The sequence below is a fragment of the Mauremys reevesii genome, linkage group 2 (genome assembly GCF_016161935.1).
Source record: "Mauremys reevesii isolate NIE-2019 linkage group 2, ASM1616193v1, whole genome shotgun sequence".
NCBI lineage: Eukaryota > Metazoa > Chordata > Testudines > Geoemydidae > Mauremys > Mauremys reevesii.
Genome location: NC_052624.1, coordinates 95807366 through 95832291, shown reverse-complemented (window position 1 = coordinate 95832291; position 24926 = coordinate 95807366). Strand labels below are relative to the sequence as shown.

The window sequence follows — 24926 nt, the reverse complement described above, 5'->3', positions numbered from 1 at the left end:
CCAAGCCGTCGCCGCCTGCTCCCGGCCGGGATGTTGGCAGGCCCGGCCCCTCTCTGACGCAGGCGCTCTGAGGCGATGCGGCAGGCCACGCCCACTCCCTTGCGGGTGGGGAGAGGATGGGTGTGGCAAGCCGCGCGTGCGCAGGTGGAGAGCGTTAGGTGCTTAAGAAGGGCGGGGCGGGCGGTGGAACGCCTAGGTGGGCACGTCACGTACGTTTCTCGCTGCTGTGTGCGGGTGCCAATGGGGTCGGTCCATTCCCACTGCTCCCCAATGGGTCCCTGTCGTGGGAGGGGGCTTGGGGGAAGTAACAGCCCCCGCGCTCGTTTCTGCTCAGCGGTTACACTGCCATAGTGCAGCGCCCCATAGTAGTAGCAGCACTGTGGTGAGCCACTATGTTAATTGTACTGCAGGAGGGACTGTGAGCCCCTTGCTAATATGAGGATCCCTCCACTGTGCAAGGTGCTGTACAAATGCAGAACAAAAAGATGGGCTCTGCTTCCTTCTCTGCATAGGAATCCAATGCCTCTCTTGCAGGCATTACCCAGCTGGGTAGCCTCTGGGCTAGAGGTTCCCAGGGTGGGCCCTTCCCAACCTACAATACAGTAGAGGGGAGGGGGTGTCATACAGACAGCTCAGCATTGTGGAGGGGGGGATGGGCAGGCAGCCAGTGGGACAGTGGCTGTTATTTTCCTTGTTTGCAAATAACATGCAAACCCAGGAGCACCATTTTTTTATTTGTTGGGCAAGAGAAAAATCCCATGCCCCAATAGAGCTCAAATGTTCACATCCGGGTACCTGATCTTAGGCTTCCTAATTTGTATTAGGCACCTCCACAAAAATGGACAGAATTTTCAAAAGTTCTGAGCATCCCTAGCTTCCATTGGCTTCAGTATAATTTTGGGGGAGAAGTGCGGGGTGCTCAGCACTGCTAAAATGAGATCTTTTATTCAGCTGTCCAAATATGTATTTAGGAGCTTAACTTCAGACACCTAGGAGACAAAAGCCCACAGGTAAGTCAAACACATGGCGACCTGGGAGAAGGGTTAGACTGGGGGTGGGTGGGAGAGAATGGACACTTATAGCAGGGACAGAGGGGAGACAAGAGGAAACATAGCAGGGAAATGAAATCATTATCTTATGTGTGTATAGTAAAGAAATATGGGGAATAAACAGGAAGAACTAGAAGTACTAGTGAATAAACACAACTATGACATAGTTGGCATCACAGAGACTTGGTGGGGTAATACACAACTGGAATATTGGTGTAGAAAGGTACAGCTTGCTGAGGAAGGACAGGGAGGGAAAACAGGGAAGAGTTGATGCCTTGAATATCAAAGATGTATACACTTGGACTGAGGTTGAGATGGAAATGGGATGCAAACTTGTTGAAAATCTCAGGGTGAAAAAAACAAGGGTGATATCCTGCAAGTTCTTGGAATGCATTAGAGACCATTTTTTATTTCAGAAGGTGGAGAAAGCTACCAGGGGAGAGGCTGTTTTAGATTTGATTTTGACAAATAGGGAGGAACTGGATGAGCATTTAAAAGTGGAAGGCAGCTGAGGTGAAAATTAGCATGAAATGACAAGAGTTCATGATTCTAAGGAATGGCAGGAGGGAAAACAGCAGAATAAAGATAATGGATTTCAAGAAGACAGATTTTAGCAAATTCAGGGAGTCGGTAGGTACAATCCCATGGGAAGCAAAACTAAGGGGAAAAACAATTCAAGAGGACAGTTTTTCAAAGAGACGTTATTAAAGGCACAAGACCAAACTATCCCATTGCATAAGAGAGATAGGAAGTACTGTATAGCAAAATATCATCTTGGCTTAACTAGGAGATCTTCAATGATCTGAAACTCAAGAGTCCTACAAAAAGTGGAAACTTGGTCAAATCATGAAGGATGAATACAAACATCCTGGAATATAAACAGCACCGGCATGTAGGGACAAAATTAGAAGGGCCAAAGCACAAAATGAAATTAAACTAGCTAGAGACAAAGGGGAGCAAGAAAACATCCTACAAATACATTAGAAGCAGGAGGAAGGACGAGGACAAGAAGTCCCATTACTCAATGATAGGGGAAAGACAATAACAGAAAATGTGGAAATGGAAGAAGTGCTAAATGACTTTTTTGTTTCAGTTTTCGCCAAGAAAGTTAGTAGTAATCGGAGATGTAACATACTGAACGCCAGTGAAAATGTGTAGGATCTGAGGCTAAAATAGTTAAAAATTGTTAGACAAATTGGGTGTCTTCAAGTTCGCAGTACCTGATTAAATACATCCTAGAATACTCAAGGCGCTGTCTGAGGAGATATGAGCCATTCGCAATAATCGTTGAAAACTCCTGGAAGACAGGAGAGACTCCAGAGGACTTGAAGAGGGCAAATATAGTGCCAATCTTTAAAAAATGGGAATAAAGGCAACCTGGGGAATTACAGATCAGTCAAATTAATTTCAGTGCCTGGAAAGATAATGGAACAAATAATCAATCAATTTGCAAATACCTAGAAGATAATAAGTAACAGTCAACCTGGATTTGTCAAGATCATGTCGGGCCAACCTGTTACAGGATGTTGTGTAGTAACAGATTAGATGGGCTCATAACAGTTCTAATTTAGTTGTTTAGCAGGACCTCCTCTCCCCCCGCCCCTATAGACAGCTGCTTGAGGGATAAAAGATCCTATCTTCTGGTGTCGCTTAAAATAGGGAGATAATGATAAGGGTGCAAAGCAGGTAAGTAATTTATTGAAGGGTAAGATAAAGTAATGAGAGAGGGGAAGCAATGTATATAAAACAGAACAAACCGAATATGTAACACCAATTACCTTAACAGACTACAGGCCTATGAATAATGATTAATGTTGCTTTCAGATGGATGACACCAAGAAACAAAACGGACGGCTTGTCAACTCAGTCTGCCTCAGCTTCAGCGGGATGGATCCGGACCCTCTATTGTGATGTTGGAATCTCACAGGAGGAACTCAGATCAGACATGATACTCAGGTAAACTCTGACTCCTTGAAGATGTTGATCTTGCCTCTCGAAGACAGCACAGATAGAATGGACACGGGCTGCACTGGGTTTCTACATATCCTTCTGTCTCTCAGGGTCAGGTAGTATTTCTCACCTTTTGGGTTGCTAGGTAGATTAAGTCTGTGCTGCAACCAATCAGGCAATTACGCCTCAGAAAGGGTGCCAAACTAACTGGGGAAGAAGGACACAAATATGGAGTTCCAACTACAACTTACGAAATTCAAGATGACGATTTCAATAAAATCACAAAATAACATATACAAACAGTTCTAATAGTACATAAAACAAATACAGCTTACAATCCTAACAGCTTTCTTTGACAGGGTAACAAGCCTTGTGGATGGGGGGAAGCAGTAGATGTGGTATAGCTTGACTTTAGGAAGACATTTGCCCTCTGAGGATTGGACAAGAAGCAATGGGCTTAAATTGCAGCAAGGGAGGTTTAGGTTGGACATTAGGAAAAACATCCTAACTGTCAGGGTAGTTAAGCACTGGAATAATTTCCTAAGGTGGTTGTGGATCTCCATCCTTTGAGGTTTTTTAAGAACAAGTTAGACAAACACCTATCAGGAATGGTCTAGTAACTAGACTCTAGTTATTACTTAGTCCTGCCTGAAATGCAGGGGGCTGGACTAGATGACCTGCCGAGGTCCCTTCCAGTCTTACACTTCTATGATTCATAAGTATTGCCAACCCCAGACATTCAAAATTCAGTAATTGGGACTACCAAAATCATTAGACTAGCTAAAAATTCATGAGATTTTAAGAAAACTATATGGAACCTCTTCTTATTGCCTTCTGGTTTTTGAGCTTTAGAGAACTGTGCTCACTTTTCTACTTTCCATCCTTTTCTTTCCTTCCCCTTCATTGCACAAAAACATGCTCCCTTCACCGCTCTTCCTAACCCCCTGTGCTTTCCTACAGTCTCATTTCACCACTGCACTGATGCAGAGGAGATGGAAGAAGTACAGAGGACAGCAGACAGGTTGGTAGCTAGATGCATGTGGGGATGGTGTGGCTAAGTTGTCTATAAGCTTGCCCCTCAGAACACTGCCTGGTGTCAGACGGGGTCTAGTGTCTGACTCCCTGTGGGCAAAGAGGGGTGACTCAAAGTCTCATCTGGATGAGGGAGATCACAGAGAGCTTTGGGGAGGAATTGTCCTTTATGCTGGAAATTTGCACTGAGAAAATTGTCTAGAGTTGGCGGGGGGAAGGGGAATTGGAGGGCGTTTGTAAACTTAGATAAAATACTGGGTTTGTAAAACCAGTGGGTCATTCTTGATTTTCAGGGACATGTAGCCACACTACTCAAGAAGCCATTTAGTTTCAGAGTAGGAGTGGATGGCATGCTTGTAGCAGAGGAACAAAATGTCATCTGCAGTGATGTGTTTGCAGTCCATGTTCATGCCATGAATAAATCTGTGTTCGAAGTCTTTGAGGGGAGGGATAGCTCAGTGGTTTGAGCATTGGCATGCTAAACCCAGGGTTGTGAGTTCAATCCTTGAGGGAGCCACTTGGGGATCTGGGGTAAAATCAGTACTTGGTCCTGCTAGTGAAGGCAGGGGACTGGACTGGACTGGACTTGACTTGACTTGATGACCCTTCAGGGTCCCTTCCAGTTCTATGAGATAGGTATATCTCAAAGTGAGATTTTACCCTTGAACATCTGAAATCATTATGTGCAATTATGGGTTATACCATGTCACCTTCTAAAATCAAGGTCCTAAGTTCTTACAGGGCAGAATAGATGAATAGTGATTTGCTGCAAGTCACTTAACTTCTTTAATTTCTGTAAAATGGAAATGATAAAACCTATGATAGTGATGTATGGATGGAAAGCACATAAAGCTGTTAAGGGTTCTGAATACTTATTATCTTTGTTTCTGCACTCTCAGCTTTGTAGAATACCATCTCTTTTGTTGAGAAGGGCCATAAATTCAGACCTGGATCCTGCACTGTGTTCAGTGCATTCTCTTGGAAGTGCATTCACCTCCCATTGATTCAGTGTTGTGGGTTCTCTGCACCTCAGAGTGGGAGGTCTCAAGTTTTGTATTACAAAGGCCATTTTGGTTTGGAAAACATTTTTGGTCTGGCACAATAATTTAGTTTTATTTTATGTGGACTTGTGAGATTTTATCTGCTTAGCTCACTGATTCACTCTTTTATAGGTTTGATTCTGCTGTTGTTTCACAGCCTGGAAACATTATAAAATGAAATGTATTATTGGCCACCTGTATTTCTTTTTCTTTGTTCAAATTACCTGTATAGACAGAAAAAACAAAAACCTTAAATACCTCACCCCGGTTACCTAGGTCTCCAGGCTGAATTTCTATACCATGGCTTACCTGGGGCAAGAGCTATTGAGGTGCTGACTCAGGAAAGCAGCTGCATTTAGGAAGGGCACACGAGCACCTGCTTAAGGCCCCTTTAAATTAATGAGGCTTTTACATGTATATAACTTTAAGTAGATGCTTAAATGCCATAAATGAATAGGGATTCTTTCCTGAATCAGCATTGTGTGGAATGCAGCAATCTGCCTTTTGAATGGAGTAGATCTCTGTCAGTTGCACAGGCTATCTATTCAGGTCCAGGTCAGGGGAAGCAATGCAGTCCAGTGGACAGAGCACTAGATTTGGAGTTAGACAGTTTGGATTCTCTATGTGTGCACCAAGTGCTCTCTCTCCTCCTTCCATCCACTTTCATGAATATTTCCAGTGACAGTCCCTTCCTTCCTTGTCCTTGACCAGTTATTCCATGAAATTAGGCTTTAAGGTCTTCAGGGCAAGGATCTTATCTGTTTATGTATTTATAAAGAGCCAGCTACAAACCTTACAGCGGGTTTGAAAAATTCTACCTGCCCTGGACGAACATTTTTTTGTGGCTAAAATATTACTACTCCACCCCAACCTCTCTTCATTTTACTTGTCGTCATGATGGGGATGGGCAAGTAAGTTTTTTGCCTGTACTTATAAATTTTCATGAGTTTTACAAGGTTGAATTTGTGGCAGTAGATAAGTAATAAATAATAACTCTCAGCAGAGAGAAACATTTATTATCCTACAGTGTAATATGCTAATGTAGATTTCGTTCTGGATATTCATTGTTTATAAGCAGGAGCCCTGTCTTATATTTTGTGTCTCTTCATACATTTTTAGGATGAGAAAATGCTTTCTGGAGTATTTTTATTTTAGCTTTCTTTTGGCAGTGTCTGTTTCTCGCTGGGTCTTTGAACCCCTGCCTTGTTTTAATTAATGGTATTTTAGGCTTTTGTGCAGAACCCAGCTATATGGTGATGAGTATTATGTTAAAAAAAAAAACCACACACACACAAGAAACTAAACCTACACTTCTTACCCTCCTGCCCTCCAACCCCTTCCCTTCAGCATCCCCTCTCCCTACACTTGTCTTTCTGTTTAGCTAATCTCCATCTAACTAAACTCCACCAGAAACAAATCATGGAACCAAGGTTTGCCACCATTGCACTGTTTTCTAGGCTTGTCTGTTATATGCCTTTCCCCTATCCATTATCCATCTTGTCTGTTTAGATAGTAAGCTCTTTGTGGCAAGGACTGGTTGCTATTCTGTGTTTGTGCAGTGCCTAGCAGAATAATGCCCCATTCTTGGTTGATTCCTAGGTATTACTGAAATAAACATTATTATTATTATTAATAATAAATAGAACAGTATGGTTCAGCCATCTTATATATTTTTGGCAATGCTTTTAAAGCATCAGAGAGACTGCATTTGAAAGCAAGTTGTATAAATATCTCAACACCATGTCTAATATATTTGACAACGTACAGAGCTTTGATGGGGCTAGAATAGGTCTTGCAAAGATGTTATAAACTGTAGGGAGTTAAACCCGTGCACACAACAACTGTAATACTTAGCAGTGTCCTTTAAAAGAGAGTTGAGGGTTTGTTTGTTTTTTGAGAAGGCAGGAGTGGGTGAGTTCAGTTGAACGGGGCAGATTGTCAGAACTGAAAAGTGAAGCGGTCAAATTATCCATAGTATGAGCCGTAGCACAGACTTCCCATTGCTGCTCCACTGATTTGCCTCATCCTTGATTGGGATCAAAGGATAATCAGTTTTCACTGCCATCCAGGCCTCATGTTCTATGCTGAAACTTGTAGAAAGGTTGACACTGTCAGCTGAGATGGTTTTTAGATGTGGGCGCTTATCCACTAGAATTAGACGAAGACCACAAAACTCATTTAACATAGGCTACCAGACAGATATCAAATTATCAGTGTTTTGATCTGTGCAATACTTGGTGGTGTAACTGTTAACACTTTTGTTTTTCATGGATTGCACCTTTAAATCTCTAAGGCCTCTGCTGTCTGCAGAGACAGGTTGATATTTTGCATTCAGTTAGTTCAGACTGTCACAGAGGAGACACCAGGCTGGTAGCAAGGGGGATGCAATAGCGGGCACCTCCCCATCCCCTCCTCACTGCTTTTCCTGCTGCCCCTTGGGTACTTAGCAGATTCATGTAAGCCAGGAGAGATTTGAATATCCTCTGTCTCCCCAGCTGCAGCTTGTCAAGGGCTGCCTGCTGCATCCCAGGGGCTGCAAGGGAAGAGAGAGAGCAGCTCTTTCCTGCTCACAGGGGAATTAGGTTAGGTATTCCACTCACTCTCCTGAATCCCTACTACAGGATAGCTGCCCTCTCATTGCAGGTATCCAGTGCAGCCCACAAGATGCTACTGAGAATCACTTAGCCTGGAAAAAAGCCAGCAGATAAATTGTAGAAGGCAAAGTGTGAATTTGCTGGAGTGGGGGCCGAGGCACAGTCTAAAATGGCTGGATGTGTGTGTATGTGGGAGGGCACAGGCTCTTTTTACTGAAAGAGAGACAGGTTTTGTTGCTTGGGCAGCCTGAGAGGGATGAGAGACGGGATCAATTGACTGAGGGAGGAAAGGGGAGGTAGAGGACCAGTAAGCTGCATGGCTTGGTGGGGACAGACTCAGGAGGGTCAGGACATCAGGTGGGGATACTAAAGGAAGAGGGTCAGTTAGCTGAGGCAAATGCTGAATTGACTGGAAGAACTGGGGAGGGGGGAAGAATCAGTTGAATGGGGCTGACATAGGGTTGCCAGAACGCCCAGTCAAAAAGGGATCCTGGCGGCTCTGGTCAGCACAGCTGACCTGGCCGTTAAGTGTCCGGTTGGCCACAGTGTCCAGCTCCATGTGGCTCCCGGAAGCGGCGACATGTCCCTTTGGCTCCTAGGCATAGGTGTGGCCACGGAGGCTCTGTGCACTGCCCCAAGCACCAGCTCCGCAGCTCTCATTGGCTGGGAACCGTGGCCAATGGGAGATGCAGGGCAGTGCTGCGGACGGGAGCAGTGCGCAGAGCCCCCTGTCCGCCCCTTCGCCTAGGAGTGAGAGGGACATGTTGCTGCTTCCAGGAGGTAAGAGCCGTTTGGAGCCCTAATCCCGCACCCCAAGGGAGCCCTGAGCGCCTCCCACACTCCAAACCCCTCATCCCTAGCTCTGTTGGGTCGCAGGCATCAACAAGTATCTGCAACTGGGTCGCCAGAAAAAAAGTTTGAAAACCACTGCTATGGAAGATCCTAAGATAGATAGGGCCTTTATTTCTTAATTTTATAATATCATAAATATCTGTGATTTATTTTATCCTGGGAAATCTTTGGAATATCTTTGCTTCCGAGGGTTTAAAAATTATTTTTCATTCCACTAAGGGATCTTAATGTGATTATAAGTCTTTGTTTATTTGCTGAGCATCTCTACATGATTTACAGTGAGAAGAAGAATGATTTTCCCTCCACAATGGCTGTGGAAGTGTGCGTGTGAAGGAAGGGCATACTAAGGGATTAATGTGAGGAAAAATGATAGCTAAGATTCTTTGTTCTGAAGGAAGTGATTAAGTGTCTGTGCTCTATTTCCCTGCATCAGCTTCATTAATTTAAGAAGTGCCACTAGATCAGCCTTCAGCACTGTGGGCACGAAAGAAATTTTGCTAGTCTCAAGCAGTCAACAAGCCCCATCTTCTGATTTGCACTGCTTAAAATTCAGTGAAGATGACATGAATAATGTAATGTGTGGCAGTGGAGAAGGTGCAGGATGCTGTTAGAATAGATTTTTATCAGTGAATTTATTGTGTGCATTTTTAAAGTTGACCTTTTAATCCAAAATTTTTATTCAGTAACATTCAGAAGAACTGAGGAACATGGTCATTTTGAATATTTGTATCTCCATTGGCATTAAAAATATGATTTTGACAGAAACAAGGATTGTATAAAAAAATGACAACGAAACTCAAAGGGTGTGAAGAATCCAGAATAAAGTTTTGAAAGGGCAAATAGAAGATAAAGAAGTTAACTTAGAAATAGATGCATCCGTGAGAAGAGGACATATTTATGTATGAGAGGTGATTAAAGAGAAACTATTTCATTAATGTTTTCCTTGATAAAATACTTGCAATATTTTATTTCAGCTTGATGCTAATACGGCTGAAGGGTAAGATTGTATTTCCAATATAGTGTATTCCTTTATTTTCAGCCACATGTAAGTTGTTAGTTTGTGGGCTGACTTTTTATATTAAATATAATTTTATTTATGTATTCAGCATCATCTAGGAGTGTCAACAAAGATTACAAAATAACCCTGGGGCAACAGTTGGCCACAAAACCAGAGTGTTCCTCCTTTTTGCTCTCTTTTCCTCGCTGAAACTAGATAATAGTAATTTTGTTCAATTCTCTCTGTGGTCCTTTTCAGCATCTGCATGCAAACACTAGGAGAACTGGTCAGATGACATGGACTCCAGTGCCAGCAATATGCAGGTGACACATCTCTACCTATCCTACACAGAGCCGGCCTTCAATACGGGCCAACGGGGCAAAAGCCCGGGGCGCCATTATAAGCAGGGCGCCTCCGGAGCAGGAGTGCCCATCCCTCCGCTGCTGCTCCTGGCCCCTGCATTGGAGCCGCCCCTGGCCAGCTGCTCCCCGGAGGATTCCTGTCAGCTGGGCAGAGCGGGGGGAGGGGGCACTGGTGTCAGGGTGTCCCCCTCCCCCCGCCCATGTACCCAATCTCCGCAGAGTGGGAGAAGAGCAGGGACAGGGCTCAGGAGTGAGATGGAGCTGTTGGGGGCTGCTGCTGTCTGAACAAGCCTTCAGACTGGTGAGTGTCACTCTGCTTAAAGGGACAGCACTCTGTCTCACACACATTCTCTCTCTCTCTCTCTCTCTCGCGCGCGCGCACACACACGTCTCTTTTGCACTCAACCCTCAAAACATACTTGTGGTGGTGGTGGTGTTACTTCTTGGTACTTCCTGCAGTGCACATATATTCTCTGTAATTTTATTCTTTCAAGTGCAGTTATTTCAGTGTTTTGACTGGTCTATGCATTTCATAATTTTGTTTCTTTCTTATGCTTACATTTAATTCCTTGAGTAGTGAGTTCTAAAATGCTTAACCTGTTCTGGCTGGAGTAATTATCATTATTAGTTTTATTACCGTGTTGTGCTTTGTCATTCATTATTTAAAGTGGTACAATCAAATAATAGTATCCTTCTAGAATGTAACTTTAGCTTGTACTAACCTTAGCAGTGGCAGTTTTAAAACCATTAGCTAAACACATAACTTTAGACACTGGGCCGATGAAGGTTGCTTATTTTTAAATTGTATTTTTAGTTATATCTGTAAAATAACTTAAAATGTTCATGAAAATAAACGAAGTTCCAACTAGGATACCAATAGCAATGATGGAGTCAAATGTTAGTGAGTCATGTACATGCTTGTGATTGGTAAACATAAATGCCAAAGAAATTAGAAAAATTAATTCCCTTCCTTAATAAAAGAGAAAAAAAACCCTTAATCACGTATGTTAAAATTAAGTATGTTTTTAGTGGAGTGAAAAACAATTGACTAAAATAGCAGTGTAACAGAGTGTGTCTGCTAGAGAAAGTTAGCAGATTTTATTTATTTTTATTTATCGCTACTAAAGATAGAGTACAAAGTATCAAGTGTGTGTTTCTGATATTTGTGTTAAAGCTCCAGAATTGATACCTCAAGGCTTGGGATTGGGAATATCTTGCTGTATTATCTTCTGATTGTTATAAACTTACATATAAACTTTAAATGTGTCTTTAATCGGTGTTTTTATTTATTTTTTCTTTCTGTATATAACAATTAGATGACGTGCTCCTGTCAGCTAATTCCTATGTTATTATCTGCAAAAACCCTAGAGTTTTCAGGTGCCAGAGGGATGGCCAGAGGGCTGCAGGAGGGCCGTGGGCGCTGGCAAGATGCAGCCCCATGTGACACCACGATGCCCGCCTTGAGCCTCATGCCGAACACCAGGCGCCACAAGCCACAGCAGCAGCACAGACGTAAGGGTGGCAATGCCATCCACCCTTACTTCTGTGCTGCTGCTGGCGGTGGCATTGCCTTCAGAGCTGCATACCCAGCCAGCACCCGCTGGTATCAGGCTGCCCTGCCAGTGCTTAATTTGTGCCAGGGCTGAGCGCTGGCATCTCTTTCAATACAGATTAAATACTGGGGGAGGCAGCAGGGCCCAGAGGTGATGTGGTTGAGGGGAATCCCAGGGATCCCGTGGGGATGAACGGTGATGGGGGAGGGGTGTGCCAAAATACAAGTTACCATTTTCCCTAAGGCCGGGCCCTGATCCTACATCTTATACAGCCACATTACTACCACCAGGATGGCTTGGTGCATGGAAGAAATCAGCTCATGGATGAAGAACAGCTGGCTGAAGCTGAACTTAAATACAACAGATGCAGGTGGGCAGAGGAAAGCATTTTGAAGAGTTTGAAGCCAGGGTGCAGTCTCCTTTGGTTGAAGCTGCTACCCCACAATTGGTCAGTTCAGTCCTTAGTTTAGTACTTTTGGATTCCTCGCTGACACTAAGCTCTCACATAGCAGTATCCACAAGTAGTGTTTTCTACTATCTCCTGTTAGCAAGGAGCAAGCCTGCCAACAGTAATTCCGGGCCCCAGGGCAGAACAGTCAATGGGCGCGGGCGCGCGCACACACACACACACGCCGTGCCCAGGTGGACACGGTCTGCCTGACAATTTGGGCTGTGCTGCGCCTGCATTGGCTGGTGCCCAGTGAGCTGCCGGCTGCTCTTCCAGTACAGCCAGGACTTCCACATGCCTGCCTGGTAGGGTTGCCAACTGCACAAACCCAAAGACCCTTGCCCTGCCCTTCCCTGAGGCCACACCCCCATCCTGCCCCTTCTCTGAGGTCCCACCCCCCTGCTCACTCCATCCCCCCTCCCTCTGTCACTCACTCTCTCCCATCCTCACTCACTTTCACCAGGCTGGGGCAGGGGGTTGGGGTGTAGGAAGGGGTGCAGAGTACAGGCTCTGGGAGGGAGTTTGGGTGCGGGAGGGAGTGCGGGCTCTGGGAGGGAGTTGGCGTGCAGGATGCGAGCTCTAGGCTGGGGCAGAGGTTTGGGGTATAGGAGGGGCCCAGGGGGTCGGTGCTTACCTTGGGCAGCTCCTGAAAGCGACCAGTACACTTCTCTTGCAGGTAGGCGGTCCTGGGGGTCTCCGCGTACTGCTGCCCGCAGGCACCGCCCTCACAGCTCCCATCAGTGCTAGGGCCGGGAGCAGTGCGCGGAGACCACCTGCCCCCTACCTCCCCGAGGGGCTGTAGGACCTTTCTCACCGCTTCTGGGATCGGTGTGGGGCGAGGGCAGGCAGGAAGCCTTATAAATCACCCGGATCCCTGGGCAGTTGCCCCCTTTGCCCACCTCCCCCGTCGGCCAGCCTGGCTAGGAGAGCCCATCCCATCCTGGTGGATCAAGACCTGGCCTCAGTTATTCGCACTATTTGTCACTTCTTGTCTGAATGGGATATACCTGGGCATGAAGCCTTCAAGGCTAAGGAAATTCCAGCTAGTACAGAATGCTGCAGCATGTCTCTTCATCAACATGGGCTACTGCCAACACATCAAACCTGTCCTCCACTCCCTATCCTGGCTTCCCATGGAATTTCAAATGGCCTGTCCCAGGATATCTAAGAGACCACCTAATGCTCTGGAATGAAAACGGTGTTTGACAACTTTGCCCCTCTGACACAGTGGAACCCCCCACAATAAAGAGTAAAGCTCGTTCCTGTGAGATAGAACTTCTCAGGAAGACTGTACAAGGAGCTCCCTCCAAGATGGTACAAGGAGCTCCCTCAAGAAGAAACAAGAACCGACCTTGCAATCTTTGCTCATGCCAGGGTCTGTCTATCATTACAGCTTGTCAGATAATAGTCAGTAAATAATTTATTTGAAGAATTTTCCAATATTTTTCCAATAAATGATTTTGCAAATATTTTTTCCAATTTAGAGAGCTGGGTAAAAATAATAAATCAGTCCTGAATATTTGTGAGTTTCACAACATTTTTGGAATAAAAAATTCTCAAGTAATATTTGTCATTAGTCACTCACATCTAATATTCATATGGCACACAATCACTAGGAACTAGAATAAAATTAAGGAATGCAAATGATTGAATCAAAGACAACTGCTATTTATTGTCTGCCACCTCTCTCCCCTACATATACAGTTGCCCCAATCCGCTCGCCAATGGCCCAGGAGTCTGCTGGGCTCATTCCTTCTCCCTGCTGGTTCAGCAGCTCCAAGATTTTCTAAAGGTGGCCCATAATGAATGAAGGAACCAAATTTAAACATTCTCGTTCAAAGGGTACTCGGATATTTGAAGTCCCATAAGAAAGATGTTTTGGTGACCTTCCATGGAAAGATCAATTTCAGGGCATAGTTAATCCACCTCCGTGAGAGGCGGTAGCTATGTCAATGGGAGAGGCGCTCTTGCTGATATAGTGCTGTCTACACGGGGGCTAGGTCAGTATAACTCCATTGCTCAGGTTTGTGGATTTTTTACACCCCTGAGAGACATAGTTATACCGATATATAGGTCTGTAGTGTAGACCAGACCTCGGGAATTGTTTTTCCTGTGCTTTACTGGCCCTTGGCATTACAAATTCCAGGTGTTCTAAAATCATGAGTCAGGCCCCCAAAATCATAAAGAGTGAATTAAAAATCATGAGATTTTTAAACAATACACTTTGGGTTCTTTTTCTTCTTCGGCTGCTTCCTGAGGCTTTAGTGGCCCCTGGGTCACGTTTTCAAGATTTCTTTGCAACCACGAGGACTAGAAACTTACTTTTTTTAAGAATTGAAAGCTGTGATTCTCACTAAATCAAATGTCTCCAGCAGCTGAGTCTTTACATAAAACACCAAATATCACAAACCCCATAATCAAATAGCAAGAGTTGGCAACACTAGTAAAGAATGAGTGTGTAAAACATATAATGGAAACATGGAAATTAACTGTGTCAGTAAGTCACCCTTTCTGTTTTGTTCTAGATATTTCTTAGGCTAGTCTATACTTAAAAAGTTTTACCAGACTAGCTGTATCAGTTATGGGAGTGATTTTTTTTTTTACCAACATAGCTATGCCAGTAAAAGTTCTAGAATAGGTGCAATTATATTGGTATAATTGTACTTGTACCAGTATAGCTTATGCCAGACAGGAGAACTGGCATAAGTTATAATGGTAAAAGCACATTTATTCTGACATAACTGTCTACACTAGAAGGTTTTATTGGTATAGCTATACCAATATAACTATACTGGCAAAACCCTTCTAGTGTAGACAGGACCTTAGACTCTTTCATGCCCATTTAAAGATATGAAACTTACAACACCATACACCACCTTACACATCACCTCTGATTATGGCGCCTTGTGTGACTAACCTTGAGTTAGTCACGTGAACTCTTTACCAAACAACATATTAAATAGTTGGTGCTGGGAAACCTATTTTCTAGGTTTCTGTTTTTTATATTTTAAGGCTAGACACTGTCTTTATTTTGTTTCTTGGCCAGCACTGTTTATATTGTGAGTAATTAACAAATAAAAACTCTGACAGCAATTTTAAAGAGAAATGTTTTTGTTTTCTGAATGTAATCTTTTTAATGTTTAAAGTATATTTTTAAAATATCCTAAACTAAGTAACATTGCTCCAAGGAATTATTTTTAATGCACTATATAAGAACATGTAAATGGGTGTTGCCCACATCTATTTCCATTTTTCCGGTTCTCTCAGGGCTGGGTTATTGATCTGTTTAACTTTTTGTTAAAAAAATTCAAACATAGTGATCCAGCCTGAAGTGAGCAATATGAAAATCTTAAGTAATATCAAGGTTGGGAAAGGTGGAAGGTTTTTTACAATTATCTGAGCCATCTGGTCTTCCTACATTTAGAAGGTAATGAAGTACATGTTTTTTGCTGAAGTTTTCTACCCACAAGACTTACTCTGCTGTCTGATGTGATCGTCTCTGTCTGGGTTCTTTTCAGAAATGCCTTTTGTGACTTACATATGTCCATGGCAGGATTTCCTAGAGCAAAAAAGGCATGGGTGGAGGGGGATAGCTCAGTGGTTTGAGCATTGGCCTGCTAAACCCAGGGTGATGAGTTCAATCCTTGAGGGAGTCATTTGGGGATTGGCCCTGCTTTGAGCAGGGGGTTGGGCTAGTTGACCTCCTGAGGTCCCTTCCTAATAATCCATGAAAAAACAATCTGATTCTTTTATGCACTCCCCAAAAGGGCTTTTCCATGTATGCTGTTCAGTTTGAAAAACATGTTTCTGAAGGGATCAGTTTGTAACATTTTGTGGCACTAATTTGTTTTTGTAAATGTAACTTTTATGTTCAATGCTACTGTTGTTAGTGTGGAAATCTGCTCTTTAATTATGGCACTTCCTGCATAACGCTATTAAACAGGCCTCTAACATCACAAGATTGTCCTAATTACATCAGTAATTTTATTCAATTTAGATTTCTGTTATATGTCTCTGTGCAAGTTTAGAAAAGGAGCACTTATCTAAAAGCATTCATTTTTGCATGGGAATATTAATTGAAATAGGCAAGTAAGATGGCAGGAATTCCTCAGTGCTGCTATATGCTGGTCATTTTCATTTCTAATGCTCAGGAAACAGGTCTGACTGTTCCATAGTGCCTCCACTTTACCCAGGTATAGTGCAATTACAGATCATGAGATTTCATTGATAGCTAATCAGGTGAATAAAAATCGACTCCATACTCGTTGTTTTGTAAGAATTGGTTTGTCATGGCAGTGAGATGTAACACCCATCAAAGGGTTAGGTTGGAAACAACAGCTGTGACAGGTTGCAAGACACTGTCACCTGTTCTTAGCATATATTGGGCTAGAGGATTTGTTCTGATGATAGAACACTGGAGCACCACTAGACGGCACACAACTATTTGAAGGGATACTACCCCAGTCCTTTACACTAAAGCTTTTTTGTTTGTTTTATTGGTTACATAGATTTTATGTGCTATCCAGCTGGATGGTTGTTTTGGATGGAGCATTGTAGAAATGCCAAGCATTTTTTTCTCCAACTTGAACAGTTCAGTCCTATAAACTCAGTTACCTTTTTTTTCCCAGCTTGCCTCTAGATTTGGGTGATGACTATTGATCCAAATTCAGCAGAGACCAACCAGAAACAAAACACAGTGTCATGATAGTTTAGGAACAAGGTGGCAGATTACTAAGCAACAACGTTGGGGCTATATTGTGACTGTAAAACCCACAGCTCGGCAAGGGGGCAGAGGGTTGGGGAGAAGCAGCCCACCAGCAGTGGTTCACAGAGACATTCTCTCTGTAGCAGTGATAGGCAGAAGTGGTCTCCAGAGAAGCTGAGAGAGCACACTAAGAAGTGGTACAGCATGCACCCTCTCCAACTTAACCACAGCCTCACTCCATTCACGATGTCCAGTGGCACTATGGCTCCCTTGGTGCTTGTACTGAGGGAATGTCAACACTTGGATTTTGGCTTCTCCCTTTTTGCTCTCGCCACATCTCCTCATATGTGCACATGGAGGAGAAGACAGAATCTGTCCGTAGTACATTCCCTGGGCGTGAAAATAACCATATAGGGTGAAGTCTTGGCCTATTTTAAATCAATGGAGTTTTGCCACTGAGATCAGCGGAGCCAGGATTTCAGCCATGAAATGCCAACTTAATGTATGCACTTCAAAATGCATGGTACTGTAAAATAGCACGGGACAACACAATCTATTTTATTATAATGAGCTACAAGTTTAAGGAAAGAAGCAAAATCTTGACAGAGACTAAATTGATTTTTTGACCCTGAGCTGCAGTTTAACTGTGGGTTGTATCAGGGAGCCCAAGGAGGCTCCTTGTATGCAGGGTATGCACTTTTTTCTTGTTTGTAAAATAAATGTAAATCCATTTATCAGTTTTTTGGTTATCTATCTGTCTATCGTACTTATATGCCCCCCCCCCCCATTAACATAGTAGCTGAGCATCTCACAATCTTTAAATGTATCTATGAATTGTGAGCCAAATTCAACAGAAGTTCTAGGTGCAAAGGACTTATTGAATGACTCCCTATAGCAAGAAGTGGGACCACTAAGCGCTGAGGATGGGGTGGAGATTAAAGATAATCTAGGGATGGACCTAGACAAATACTTTGCCTCAGTTTTTAATAAGGGTAATGAGGAGCTTTGTGGTAGTGGCAGGGTGGCTAATGGAAATGAGGATATGGAAGTAGAAATTACCCCATCTGAGGTGAAAGTTAAACTCAAACATCTTACTGGGACCAAACGGGGGGGTCCTGGATAATCTTCATCCAAGAATGTTAAAGGAACCGGCACATGAAATTGCAAGCCGAGTAGGAAGGACTTTTAATGAATTTGCAAACTTGGGCGTCAGACCCAATAACTGGAGAATTGCATATATAGTGCCCATTTTTAAGAAAGGGAAAAAAGTAATCTGGGAAACTATAAACCAGTTAGTTTGACCTCAATTGTGTGCCAGTTCTTAGAACAAATTTTGAAAGAGGAAGTAGTTAAGGTAGATCATGCCAGACCAACCTGATCTCCTTCTTTGAGATGATAAATGATTTTTTAAACAAAAGAAATGCAGAAGATCTACTCTACCTGGTATTTGACACAGTTCCACATGGGAAATTGTTAGTAAAATTGGAGAAGATGGGGATTAATATGAGAATTGAAAGGTGGATAAGGAACTGGTTAAAGAGGAAACTACAGTTGGTCATACAGAAAGGTGAACGGTCAGGCTGCAGGGAGGTTACTAGTGCAGTTCCTCAAGTCCCAAGATCTATCCCTATCTATAGCAACATTTTTATGAATGACCTTGGCACAAAAAGTGGGAGTGTGTTAAAATTTGTGTATGACACAAAGTAGGGCAGTATTGCCAAAATGGAGGAGAACTGGCATATAATAGAAGAAGATCTGGAGGACCTTGAAAACTGGAGTAATAGAAATGGGATAAAATTTAATAGTGCAAAGTGCAAGGTCATGCACTTAGGGACTAACAACAACAATTTTTGCTATAAGCAGGGAACGTAACAGCTGGAAGCGACAGAGGAGGAGGAGGAGAAAGACCTGTCTCTATTGGTTGATCACAGGATGACTATGAGCCAGCAATGTGAGGCAGCCATGAAAAAGGCTAATGCAGTCCTAGGATGCATCAGATGAGGTATTTCCAGTAGAGAGAGGGAAGTGTTCGTACCATTATACAAGGCACTGGTGAGACCTCATCTGGAATACTGTGTGCAATTTTGGTCTCCCATGTTTAAGAAAGATGAATTCAAACTGGAACATTTGCAGAGAAGGGCTGGAGGAAAAATGGAAAAGGAATGGAAAACCTACCTTATAGGAGGAGACTCAGAGCTTGGCTTGTTTAGCCTAACCAAGGATGCTGTGGGGAGATATGATTGTTCGCTATAAATACATCAGAGGCATAAGTACTAGGGAGGAGGCGGATTTCTTTAAGTTAAGCACCCATGTTGACGTGAGATGAGGACAAATGAATATAAACTGGCCATCAACAAGTTTAGGCTTGAAATTAGATGAAGGTTTCTAATACTCAGAAGATTGAGGTTCCGGAACAGCCTTCCAAGGGAGCAGTGGGTGGGAAAAAAACTAACTGGTTTCAAGACTGAGCTTGATAAGTTTATGGAGGGGTTGGTATGAGGAGACTGCTTACAATGGCATGTAGCCAATCTGTGACTGCTAGTTGCAAATATCTCCAACAGCTGGTGATGGGACAGTAGATGGGGAGCTTTCTCAGTTACCACAGAGATTTCTTTCCCAGGTGTCTGGCTGGTGGGTTTTTCCCCATGTGCTCAGTGTCTGTTTGATCACTATACTTGGGGTTGGGAAGGAATTTTCTCCTGGGTCAGATTGGTACAACCCTGGGAGGTTTTCACCTTCTTGTACATCATGGGGAATGGGTCACTTGTAGATTAAAACTAGTGTAAGTGGTGGATTCTCTGTAATTTGAAAAGTCTTTAAATCATGATTTGAGGACTTCAGTAACTTGGCCAGGGGTTTTGGGTCTATTACAGGAGTGGGTGGGTGAGATTCTGTGGCCTACAATGTGCAGGAGGTTAGACTAGATCAGGAATCGGCAACCTTTGGCACGCAGCCCATCAGGGAAATCTGCTGGCAGGCCGGGATGGTTTGTTTACTGCAGCGTCTGCAAGTTCGGCTGATAGCAGCTCTCACTGTTCCAGGCCTGCAGGAAGCAGCACGGGCCGAGGGATGTGCTGGCTGCCGCTTCCCTCAGCTCCCATTGGCCTAGAACAGCAAACCGCAGCCAGTGGGAGCTGTGATCGGCAAAACCTGCGGACATTGCAGATAAACAAACCTTCCTGGCCCGCTAGCGGATTTCCTTGACGGGCCGCATGCCAAAGATTGCCAATCCTTGGACTAGATGATCATGATAATCCCTTCTGGTTGTAAAGTCTGAGTCTATGATTGACTTGATTACAATCTATAAGTACCTACATGTGGAACAAATATTTAATAATGGGCTCTTCAATCTATTGAATCCCACTCCACATAATTAATGTCATCAAAAGCTTTTATTTCAACTTTACATGCAGTGTTGATCACAGTGAGCTCAGTTTTGAAGTCAAACAGGAGTACGTCTGGGGTGAGTAATGTCTGCAATCCTCTTTAGCATTGCCATCGACTGGGTAATGCAGCGAACTACAGAAGACATGCCAAGAGGCATTAAATGGACACCCTTCTCATCCCTTGAAGACCTGGACTTCACAGATGATCTTGCTCTCCTATCACATACCCAACACCGTATACAAGAAAAAACAACTTGACTCAACACATTCAGCCAAAAAATTGGACTGAAAATCAACCGCAATAAGACCAATATAATGACCTTTAATATTGCCTCACCAGCACCAGTACAGATAGAGGATCATGTTCTCACCAATGTAGAAACATTCACATACTTGTGCAGCACCATCAGCCAGGATGGTGGAACAAGCCAGGACATCCTTGACAAAAATCAGTAAAGCCAGGAACACCTTCAGGAGTTTAAATACAGTCTGGAAATCATCAAAATACAACATCAGAACCAAACACAAGATTTATCAGAGCTGTATACTTTCAACACTACTTTAGAGTGCAGAATGCTGGGGAGTGAGAAAGTATGAGATGTCCAAACTGTCTTCATTCCATACAACTTGCCTCAGAAAAATCCTCTGTATCTTTTGTCCCAGAACAATCTCAAATCAAGATCTCTTTACACGGTGCAGCCAAAAAGGCATGAGCACCATCATTGCCGGCAGGCATTGGAGATGGAATGTCCATGTGCTTCGGATGAGTAGCAATAATTCCATCACCTGAGTAGCAATAAGATGGACACCTGAAGGCAGACAAAAACGAGGCCTCCCAAAAACAACGAAGAGCTGTGGAAGCCGAGCTGAAAAACCTGGGGCACAGCTGGGGAACCATTGAAAGACTTGCCAGAAACACAGGAGTGGAGGAGCTTTGTCGCTGCCCTAAATGCCAAAGGTGTAATGGGAACATGATGATGATCTTCAATCTATCAGGGAAAGGTGTAATATGATCCAATGGCTGGAAATTGAAGCTAGACAAATTCAGTCTGGAAATAAGGCTTAAATTTTTAACAGTGAGAGTAATTAACCATTGGAACAAACGACCAATGGTTGTGATGGATTATCCATCACTGACAATTTTAAAATCAATATTGGGTTTTTTTTTCCTAAAAGATCTGCTTCAGGAATTATTTTGGGGGAACTTCTAACTTCTGTGTTATATAGGAGGTCAGACTAGATAATCACAGTGGTCCCTTCTGGCCTTGGAATTGATGAATCAAAACTTGCCTTAAGGAATATGGAAGTTAAGAACTCTCACATGGGATTGCTGTAAAGGCAGAGGAAATGATTGTTCTGAAAACCGTGACAATATCATTTTAATAGTGTGAAAATAGTGTGGGTGACGACTTCAGAAACAGAAATCCTGTCTTCCCAGAGCAGGCCTGAAGTAGCCCCCACTTCTCCATGCCGTCCCACTGTGCTTCACCAAGAACTGGACAGGCCACCACCATAGTAATAGGGCAGTTTGTCCTTTATGCCCATTCACTCTTTGGCCTCTCTTTTGAGAGTGACAAGAGTGCCAGTGGCTGCGACTTGTGGGATTCATTTTTGTAATATGGGCAGCAGTCTCGTGGAGAAATGGACTGTCACCACCAGCTCACTCCACCACAAACATCAACTAATAGGCACCAGCTAATAGTTTATGGTCACCACCAATTTGGGCTGGATTCACATCACTGATACAGCGATTAAAGTTGTCACCCACTTTCTCTTTGATCCATCTGATTCCATTTTAGTGTATGTGATGCTGGCAAACCAGGTACCAGCTCTTGCCAAGACTGCAGGCATTAGCTAAGAACTAACAAGCTCATAGCTGGAGACCAGACCAGTTCACCTGTATGTTAGTTTTTCTCAAAATACATAGTAGTCTTATAAGAATGTATTTAGTGTTTAGACTTTGAAATGCTTGTCAATTGCTGCACCCATTAATCTCACTTGCAATGTCTGTATTCCATGCTGTAAGAAAATATGTAAGTTTTGCTTTATAACTTTGAAAATGTGTACTCTGAACATGTGAGCCCAGGCACGGGCATTGTTCCCCTGCCCTTGCCCATCCAGAAAGACTATCAAAATCAGCTGGACCATCAAGGAACATCACAATCCAAAGGACTGGTTAATGGCCAAGTCACACTTTAGAAATGCTAGGTGCAAGGAAGCTCATCCTGTGGACTTGGAAGCTAAATGAAGGAAATAAAACTAACTCACAGGAAAATTTTCCATCTTTTTCGGTGTTCGAACTTTAACAGGGTTTGAGACACCAAACTGAAGTGATCTCCAGGGGCTGCTCCTGGTTCCACCCTGAAAGACACTTTGAATTAACAGATCACTACAACTCTTAGGATTTAGATGATAAACCCATTTGTATGTATATGTTTGTTTGCTTTAGCCTGTAAATAACTCTTATTTCTTTTTCCTAGTTAATAAACCTTTAGGTGGTTTAATAGAGGATTGGCTACAGGTGTTGTCATTGGTATAAGATCATTCTAGGGTACCAATTGATCTGCGGTAAGTGACTGGTCTCTTGGGACTGGGAGCAGCCTGAATATGCACGGTGTAATTTTTGGTGTAAGTGACAATTTATCACAAAGTCCAGTTTGTCTGGAGGGCTAAAGGGGACCGTCCATGACTCCACAGTAAGACTGTCATAGTGATCCAGGAGTTCACATTTGTTACTGGCTTGGTGAAATCTAATTATAGAACTCACCACCAGTTTGTGGTGTCTGTGCTGAGATAGGCACTCACAACCATAGAACATCAGGGTTGGAAGGGACCTCAGGGGGTCATATAGTCGAACCCCCTGCTCAAAGCAGGACCAATCCCCAGACAGATTTTTACTCCAGTTCCCTAAATGGTCCCCTCAAGAATTGAAGTCACAACCCTGGGTTTAACAGGCCAATGCTCAAACCACTGAGCTACCATGAGTCACTCCTGATGGCATGATAGTGTATTTTTAATAAATTTGTAATATCCACAAAAGCTTTTGAAAATCATGGTCTGTCTGGTTAAGTGTGTGTATGGTGGCAGGGAGGGGGAAGAAATCAAGAATTATAGCTTTGATAGTGTGGATCTCAGTTTTACATGCAATGTATTTTACTCCCCAGTAGAGCAGTCAACCTGTTACCAGTTTTACACCAGGTATTGTAGCAATAGCTATCAAGTTGTGAATGGGAGTGACTAGGCTGGTACCTGTGTAAAGCATCTGGGCATGAGGAGTGTGAATTTGATATTTCCAAAACCTTGAGGAGCCTGAGACTGACCTGGGTGCTAATGCAGTTAAGAGTCCTCTCTCCAGCTAGCCTGCCTTTTGGGTGAGTATTAAACACAAGAAGTAGTAGTGCAGAAATGATGGAGGAGATTGAGCAATGTAACCTATGAATCTCTTGAAAACCTTTAATAATACAAGCGCGCATTCAAAAATGCATCTGAAAAATGAAAGTTCTATTGTTTGTATAGATATGAAATTCTATAACAACACAATGGATTTATATCACATTTGATTTTAAAATATTCCTGATTACTTCTGGTTTCTAACCTTTTATGCCATTGTCAAGAGAAAAGCAAAATTTTATTTACATCTGAGCTTACAATCTCATTGCAATACCAGCAGAAACATTTTACTGCAATAACAGGTGTTGGTGACACATTATAGAACATAAATAACAGGCAGCTGTGAATTGTGCTGCTATAATTCCATCAAGGGGTCCTTGTTACCGTTCATCAAACTAAAATAGTGAAGCTTGAATCATTTATTTAGTTACCAGGATTTTCAGAATTGCTGAGCGCTCACCGCTTTTGTTAATTTCATCTGCAGTTGTGTGTGATCAACATCTGAAAATTCCAAAGTCCAAAATAGAATGACAGCCTCAGAATTCAATATGTGCCTGATTTTTATTTTATATATACATGGATCCTTATGTAAACAAATATTTACGCTGCTCCTTAATCATCTGAGTAGAAAGCAGCACCTGATAGGATAAGCTTTGTGACTGGCAATTCTGACAAATAATTCCAGAATTTTTCATCACACCTGTGATCGCATGGATTACAATGTATTTAACTCTGTCATCCACAGGTTGATAATATTGTAATAAATATGCAGCCATAATAACTCAGGCTATGATCTTGTCAGATCTTATAAACTGAACTGGGGTCAGGCAGAGTCAGTGGAAGAATAGGAGACCTCTAGCAAAGTGTCTTTACTGAACCATTGCCCAGCATAGTATTAGAGGAGGAATAATACTGTTGGAAGTGCTAACTTCTGGATCAAATACAAAACAGAGTTTCTGACTGCTTGTGATCATTCAAGATTGCCCAGCTACTACAGTAATGTGTGCATTACTAATGCCCTAGACAGATTATATTCTGCTCACCACAGACACCGACTTTCATTTTTCCAGGTGGGTACTCCACCCTCCACTCTTCCTTGAGACTCTGCCACCACTCTTCCCACCCACCCACTGATGAACAGCTGATTGGCAGGTGTCTGGTGGGTGCTAAGCATCCACCATTTTTTTCCATGGGTGCTCCAGCCCCACAGCACCCATAGAGTTGGTGGCTATGCTACTCACTACAAGATTTTTATGCCACTTCATGGTTTTGGGGGGCACCCGGTACCAATTTGGCCTGTGATGTAAGGTGGAGCAGCCATAGGGCTGTTGTAATTTATACCCAGTTGCCTATGATCACAAGGGACCATTCTCACAGCCTGGCATTTCCAAGGCATGGCAGCACACCAGCCAAGCCGCTTTCCCCCAGCCATGCTCTGCACTCTGGGAGATGAAAGCTCTGGTGGTGTAATGCTGCTATCCAGCTCACAGCCATCTGGGGCGTCCATTTATAGATGGGAAATTCCCACATAGTTGGTTAGGCTGGCATAGCCTCTTAGCAAAGTCAAC

General features: G+C 43.2%; 1 long non-coding RNA gene across 2 annotated transcripts; it reads left to right on the top strand.

Moving 5' to 3' along the window:
- Positions 1–13: 13 nt before the first annotated feature.
- Positions 14–11114, top strand: LOC120397364. 2 transcript variants are annotated; one of them, XR_005593759.1, is made up of 4 exons: positions 14–144; positions 2874–3005; positions 3960–4020; positions 9773–11114. It is a non-coding gene; the product is annotated as an uncharacterized LOC120397364 (long non-coding RNA). The 2 variants fall into 2 exon arrangements; XR_005593760.1 differs by lacking the exon at positions 14–144 and adding an exon at positions 942–1010.
- Positions 11115–24926: the final 13812 nt, after the last annotated feature.